Consider the following 7,919-nt stretch of genomic DNA (forward strand, 5'->3'; position numbering starts at 1 on the left):
TATCTATGCTGAGAACTATCCTCTACTCTCTAGTATCTACTTCTCGATCTCAGCACTGTAAACGCTTTTTTAAAGCGCCGCGCGTTGCGATTCTGTTGGAGATGCTCTAACATGGCAGACGAGCGCTTTAATGTTGCCCACGAGATCCGCGAGTATTACTAGTAGTATATTTTTCTTGCCATGTTGAGATTTTAAAACCACGAGTGCGAACATGCAGAGGAGCAATGAAGACCAAACACGGGATATTCGGGACATCTTCAAGGAGCGTGGCAAGTTAAAGAGGAGCTGCACCGAACCTGTAAAACGAGCTTTGGTAAGTAACACCCTTTCAATTACTTTCGTGTAGCCTCGTGTTCTTCGTTGTGTATATGTTGTAGTTTCTGTTTCTCTTAAGCGTGGTGTTCTTCGATGTGTAATAAGAAGAGTCTTAATCGTCCTAATGCTTTCATTTTTAGCTTGATGTAGGAAGTGGGTGTTCTCACCTTGTAGTCTGTTTTTATTTTTTTCCTTTTGAATTCACTTCTCCGAGTTCTGTTTATCTGGCTTCTACTAAATGGATCTAGGTTGCTCTGAGTATTGATCTAAAAAAGAAGTAACTTCATGTCAGGATGCAGTTCCTGCGAGGAGGGAAGTATGGTCAACCTCGAGATCATGTTTCCAAAATGAGGCTAGATTACACACAAGGTGCTAGTTCCCTAATGATGCTGGATTAGACACAAGGTGCAAATTCCCAGATGATGCTGGATTACACACAAGCCAGGTGGAGTCGTCAGCTGTTCGTGTCCTCGTGGCATTAGTAAAGGCTGAAAGAAAGCGTGCAGCAGCCCTTGAGAATGTAGCTGAGTTCCTGAAGAAGCGAAAAGAGCAATCAGATGCTCTCTTCACCCAAGCCAAAGAAGAGATGGAAGAAGCCAGAAATAAGCTAGCAGAGGCAGAGCAGGCTAGGCGTCTCCTGCTATCTAAATCTGTTGTCAATACAAAATTTCCTTCATAATAGCTAGGTTCAAATGTTTATCCAGTCAGCATGCCTATTGTGATGTCCGTGCATCTACTGATGTGGCACAAAATGTTTTTTTTCGGGTCATGTAATAACAGCAATTACTTTCCAAACAATAACAGACGAAGCATTGGACATGGTATAGTTCACGCGCAAGCCCAACATTCCAAGTTCAACTTCCACATCAAACTCATGTTCACAGATATCTGCACATTCATACATAATGTCCACAACCATGATTCACTTCAAAGCCAAAAAAATGTGAGGAGAGTTATAAATAAAGAAAATCCTCTACTAGTTCCTGCTACCAGTGAGAGCACAACAAGTCAAGACCATGCATAAATTAATTATATTTTAGTCATTTTTTGTGTTCTAAAATGCCTGCCGGCTCGCGGAAGGACGTGTTGCCGGCACACGCGCGGATTCAATGAAGGCAGGCGGGGCAGTCTTAAGCTGGTTGCACGCGGTGAGGAGGCGTGCTCAGCCAGGCCTGCTGCGAGTGCGACCCTCTTGGCCGGCGCACCGGATCAATGCCTGCGCTATGAGAGGTCGTGTCCGTGTCAGAGCAATCACTCCCTCCAGTCCTTTTTTGTTTGGGTATAACAAAATCTCGTCTTCCATTCACATTTTACAAGTAAAATTCGTGGACAAACTTTGACCCAAAGTACGATGGGGACTAGTAAACCAGAATGGAGGTAGTAGTTTTTTTAATCAAAGAAGGGTTTCCCCTTCCGATTTTCATTACTGAAAACCAGCATCTAAATCTAAACCATAGTATTTGCCCTAGAACTACCAGGTTCAACATCTCGCAATATAAACCCATAATACCTCCATCGCAAAAAAAAACCATACAACCATACGCCAAGGAGGTACGTAGTACTATGAATTCCATTTTCGCTCCATACCAATCGTTCTAAAAACTACTTACTACTTATAACGCGCCATTGAAAATCGGAACTCTTAACCCCGCTAAAAAAACGATATTTTAAACGTGGCTACTCGATCTGTGGCAACTGGTGAGCCACCGCACTCCAAGTCGTTCACCTGTGGTCCCGACCATCAACTCCTACGGATCAAATTATCACGCGAGCTGACTATTCCTACAAAGGTGCTCCACCACGTACCCGGTACCCGCGAATGCAGCAATCGTGCACCTAGGTTTTTAGGGTTTATTTGTCAACGTCGCCTTTACGTAACACTCATGTGTGCGAGACAGTGAGAGGCCGACTGCGTGCGTGCGCCTCTTCTCTTCGTATATGTACTCCACCGTTTGTCTGGTGTCCAAAAAATTATAATAACTACTAGCAATGTGCCAATGTGTTGCCACACGATCAAAGTAGATTAATACATATTCACCGATTTGATAGAAAAAAAGTCTAGTTTTGAAATACGTATATCACTAAAAATATGTGATGTTTCACTCAAAATATATTCCTTTGGCAGTTTTGATGAGATAAGGGAGGAATGTTGTTGGTTTCAAGATTCGAGAAGTGGTATATGTCTAATTTCTACTCTTAGTAGCAAGATGCCCGTGCGTTGCATGGAACATCAAGATCTTGTGGGAGAAAAGGATGAACGAGGGAAGGCCTTATCTACAAATGTGGTGAAGAGTGCGGGTAAATTGCCATATTTTCCTTCCTATCCGTCAGATATAAATCGGACGACCTACATTGCAGGATGGCAGGCCCACCATCATCACCAACTCTTTTTTTATCCCTACTCTTATAAAAAGCATTGTTGGTGATGATCGTGTGCCTGCCATCCTGTAATATAGGCCGTCCGATCTATATCTGACGGATAGGAAGGAAACTATGGCAATTTTGCAAAAAGATACCCACACCCCTCTCTACATTTGCAAATAAGGCCTTCCCTCGTTCATCCTTTTCCCCCACAAGATAAACTACTCATACAAATGCATCTTGATGTTCCATGCAACGCATGGGCATCTTGCCAGTTGTTGCAAAAAGCCCATGTGTGTGTGAGAGAGAGGGAGAGTGGAGGAGGACAGAGTGCATGTGTGACAAAGACACAAGGAGTGTGTGTGCGATAGGTATCAGCTTAAAATGAGGCGATAGTGTGTGTGTGCACGATCGAGAGGGCATGTCTCAAGAAGGGAAGAAAAATCTACATAGATACAAGGAGCGGGAGAGAGACATGTATGCGATGGTGGAAGCACGAGTGTACGGGTGTATAAACCTATCTTGAGGGTAGCTAGTCGATAAATGTTTGTGAGAGAAATACGAGTCGGGGTGCGAAAGCGAGAGTTTTGTGTGTGTGAGAGAGAGACGGTAGTTGGGAAGGGGAGTGGAAGCAGGAGTTGTGTGTGTGTCTGTGAGAGAGAGAGAGGAGATGGTAGGCGGGGTTGTCTGATCGGTAAACAAATGAATAATGTCAGTCTGGGATGGAGACGAAAAGGAGACCGCAACAAATGTTGTGTCTACAGGAGAGAGAGAGAGAGTAATTTTAGTGGTATGAGTCATATGTAGAGACATATAGGGTGTGTGAGAGAATCCCATAGAGAGAAAGACAAAGTGAAAGACGAGTGGAGACTGTGTGTGTGGCGGTGAAAAAGAAAGCTTAGGTACCGAGTGATACCAGAGAACAGTAGAGACGTGAGAGATAATGAAAACCGTGTAATGTATAATGATAGGGAGAGTGTGACACTTCTCAAGGGAGACGTCGAGAGACCATGTTTGCGAGGATAGGAGAAACATGAAGTGAGCGCGTGGGTGGGCTGGAGAAAAGAGAGTGATAGCTACCTGAAGGAGCATGCATGCGAGAGAGATGGGCGTGAAAGGAGTGAACAAAAAAGGGATTCAAATATTTGAATTCGAGATGATGATACATGTAATCCATACTTGAACCAAAATTGATCTATCAAACATGCATACTCATATGAATTCACGCACATCTATGTTATTTAATATGTAGATATTACTGATCCATACATTTTAGTAGAACATAATTTCGTTATATTTTTTTGAATTCAACCTTAAGATTTTGAGATCGTTGTATTTGTAAATCATATTATACATATAAAGGAGCAGAATTCTTTGTTGTGCTTTTGAAAGTATATATAAAAAATGATGTATATAGAATGTAATTCCAATTGAAAATGGATCCCGCCCGGAAAAAAATAGAATACAAACGGGATTCGAATTGAGTTGGCACGGTAAACGTGCACTCTACAAAATTTGAACGAAGCGGGGAAAGTCGTAGTAACCGCCCGAAACCAAAATCTGCGAGATGGAAATCAATACTGCCTATCCCTGCCACGCAAAGCCTATCTGCTGGATTTCTATAGGTTTCGATAGGGGTAGGTTTGTAATTTCATCCAAACGTGACGTAACCGCCTCTCACCGGGATTCATACACGGTGGGCGCCAAAACACAGTGTGTCCTCGGCCGAAATCGACTCCCTCCCCGATTCATATTCATACACGGTGGGCGCCAAAAACAAACTCTCGTCGGCAAATATTCGATGTATGCGAGATTACCGTCCTATCCCCAACCGACTAATGTTGTTGTGATGTAGTAGAAATTTGAAACGGGGGCTAAGTTTGTAAATTTCCTCGCATTTGAGACAAGTGCGCCCTGAATACATGGTTCCCCCCTTCCTCTCTACCTCCCTTTTCCCCATTCGTACTCCGTGGGCGCCAAAACACCCTCTCCACCCCACCCTCCTCCGTCCGGCGCCGTCCGCCACCCCATCCACCGCCGCCCTCCTTCACCATGCCGGAGCTGATACCCCGACGCCGCCGTCCATTACAAGAGATCGACCTCTCTCATCCACGGCTTCGGACCGGGATCCTTGCATCCCGTCCTCTCGCTTCATCCCCGCCATCGTCCACCTTGCCGGCGCCGCTCCTACGACCGTCTCGTCCACCGCGCCCTGCCGCCACCATCTACCCTCCTAGATCTTCTTACACGCCACCGACAGCCATCGCTACCGCAGCACCATCAAATTCTCAGCAGATGCGTACACGGCGCCGCACCAGAGGCGGTACTCTTTCGTATCTGCTCAACTTATTTATCACAGCAAGAAAATAGATCGCCACTGCTTTACTCTGATTTCTTGTCTTGGTTGCGAAGTTGCCTTTGTCCGGTTTGCACCTTCAGATCCGCCATGGCACGCTCAACACTATACTCCCAATGCTTATGGTTTCCCCCTTTTATATTCCACACTAGTTAAATCACAGTAGACTAAATTTCAAAATTGGGTCAGTCTATTTTTCAGAGCTCGCCGGAGTTCGCCGGTGCGATCGAAGGGGCTCAGGTGGTTGTGGGGCCTCGCCGAACGAAGAAAACTTGACGCGGGTGGGGGTGGGGGTGGCGGAGGAACACAGGCGATGGGGGCCGGTGGTCCGGCCGGCGGCCCGTGCGGTGTTCTATATGGGAAGAATCAGAGACGAGGAAGAAGAAGGGTTAGGAGACATAGGATCTTCATCCAACCGCCTGAAATGGTCGAGAGACAGCTGGGAGTTGCATTCTTAATGCGCTCTGGTTCATCATGTGTGGGCACTGCGCAACCAACATTTTATTATGCAAAATCCGCTTGCTCTTCTTTACCATGTTCCTCTTCCGTTCTTCTTTAATATGTACTCTCTCCATTCCTAAATACAAGTCTTTGTATAGATTCCACCATGGACTACATATGGAGCAAAATGAGTGAATCTACACTCTAAAATGTATCTGGATACATCTGTATGTGATCCATAGTGGAAATCTCTACCAAGACTTATATTTTGGAATGGAGGGAGTATGATAGTAGTACAGTATGTTCCTTGTACTGAAGATGAGCAGGGACATTTGCAGTGTAGAGGTCTATACGGTCGGTTGTGATGGACACTTTGAGCCTCTTTGATTCGTAGGATCTTGTAAACATAGGAATAGGATTTGTAGTGGCCTGCCCACTTGAATCCTATAAGAATAGCAAGGAAATGCGGGGAGCAGTGTCGCCTTTGAGAGTTACACTGATATTAACAGTACCGCACCTTCACTTGAAGAGAGCTGGTATCCGAAGCCTTTGTAGCCGTACCGGCAATACTAGCACATATATTCCAGCAAGTTCCACTTTGCTGATTTTACTCTGATGCTTAAGGTTTTCTCGTTATATCTACACTATGATCTGTGTAGCTGCTTTGTGTCGCACTAGCAGCAGTCCACTCTTGAAGCTAAACACTGCAATGACTTACAAAATTGGCACCAAGGCATTGAGTGCCATTCTGGATGCAATGAAACTCATACGCTCCCCACCTGTTGATTCTTGTTCAGAATATGATCCTAATGACTATTCTAACCTCGAGGAGTCAAAGGCAGATGGCCTGTCCTGTTCACCCATCAAGGTGCCTGTTCTAATTTGGCAATGTTTTATTGATTGCGGGTATCTTGCATATGTTGTCTTGCATTTCTTCTACTTTGTTGCACCGCCATCTGCTTAGTTTACTCATCATATATGTCGAGATGCCATGCCCATCCATTATTAATACATATTCCATCTGTCATCATACCATGTTTTTCCACTCAAATGATGTTCTTGTGCATCAGACATCAAAAAGGAAGAGGGTGATTGCCGAACCTGAAGGAGCACTAGCAAAGTCCTTGAAAAACGTGGTGGTGCCGGAGAAATCAGACATCACCCCACTTATATTGGTTGTACAACCAGTGACACAAAACGTAGGACCGACTCCAGCAGACTGTACCCATACTTCACTGGCCACACCACTAGCCCCACCACACAGGACCTGCACTCCAGCAAAAGGTATACCGATTTCATTTTCCATAGCACCAGCTGTACCACAGAAAAATCCCACTCCAGCAAAAAGTACAGCAAGTCCATCGGCCGAAGACAATCAACTGCAGAGACGGCCAATTCCTGCAGATTGGAACCCCATTCCATTTATTCCCAGTTTAAAAGACAATGCTTTCAATGTTGTTAGGGACTACGTGCATATATTCCCATGACGGGAAGATTATTGTGAAGACAAACACCATTTTCACATCTTCCCTGTCCAACTTACGTGTAAGTGCTATTATTCATGGTTATTATTTTCCTCTTTTCTGCTGATTGAACACATCAATGATTTACATTACATTGTTGTAACTAGGCGAGGGTCAATCTGGATAGTCATGACGAGCAAAGCTTGCTTGTGCTTTTCAAGGAAGCATTGCAGCAGTATCGGTGTTACCTGAGGAAATCACACTTTGATGGCAAGTCTATAAACGAATTTCCGGTGAAGTCTCCTGTGCTAAATTTAGAAGACATTGAATGGAAAAACCTTGTTATGCACTGGTCTCATTCCCAGGATGAGGTACTGTCTATAAAATCACATGACAATTTGAACTTCTACTTTTCAGCATGTGCCTTACGGTTCTTTTTTGCAGGAAATCTGCTCAAAGAAGAATTTCGGTTTGACAAGAACGACAGGATATCGCAAATATGATGCCCGCTGCTTTGCTCTTGTTAGTACCTATTGTCCTGTATCACTGTACTTGCATACATACCTGGTTCATTATGTGACAGCAGTATGCATGATAGCTTGCTTATCAATTGTTCGCTCCAAATTATCTGATCTGTATGAATGGTTACAGTAGTGTAGAATATATCCAATGCCAATGTTTTTTTAGCTCTGCATTGTTCTTGTAAGTACATGCTGTCCTTTATTAGTGTACCTATAATGACAGGTAGTTGTTCATGTACCATCACTCTGCAGCTTATTTTCCTTTGCCCTCCATTTTCTACACATCAGATCTATATTTACTCTTACTATAAGGTTGGTACTGAAGAAGTTTAGCTGTGCATTGCTCTTGGCTGTACCTTTTGCCTATATCGCTGCACTTACATTTATAGCTACTTGGTTATGTAGCATCACTCTTCATGTTATCTTAAATATTCTCCATTTTTTCGTATATTATCACATCTA

This window comes from Triticum aestivum, chromosome 3D, assembly GCF_018294505.1.
Source record: "Triticum aestivum cultivar Chinese Spring chromosome 3D, IWGSC CS RefSeq v2.1, whole genome shotgun sequence".
In the NCBI taxonomy this organism is placed as follows: Eukaryota; Viridiplantae; Streptophyta; class Magnoliopsida; order Poales; family Poaceae; genus Triticum; species Triticum aestivum.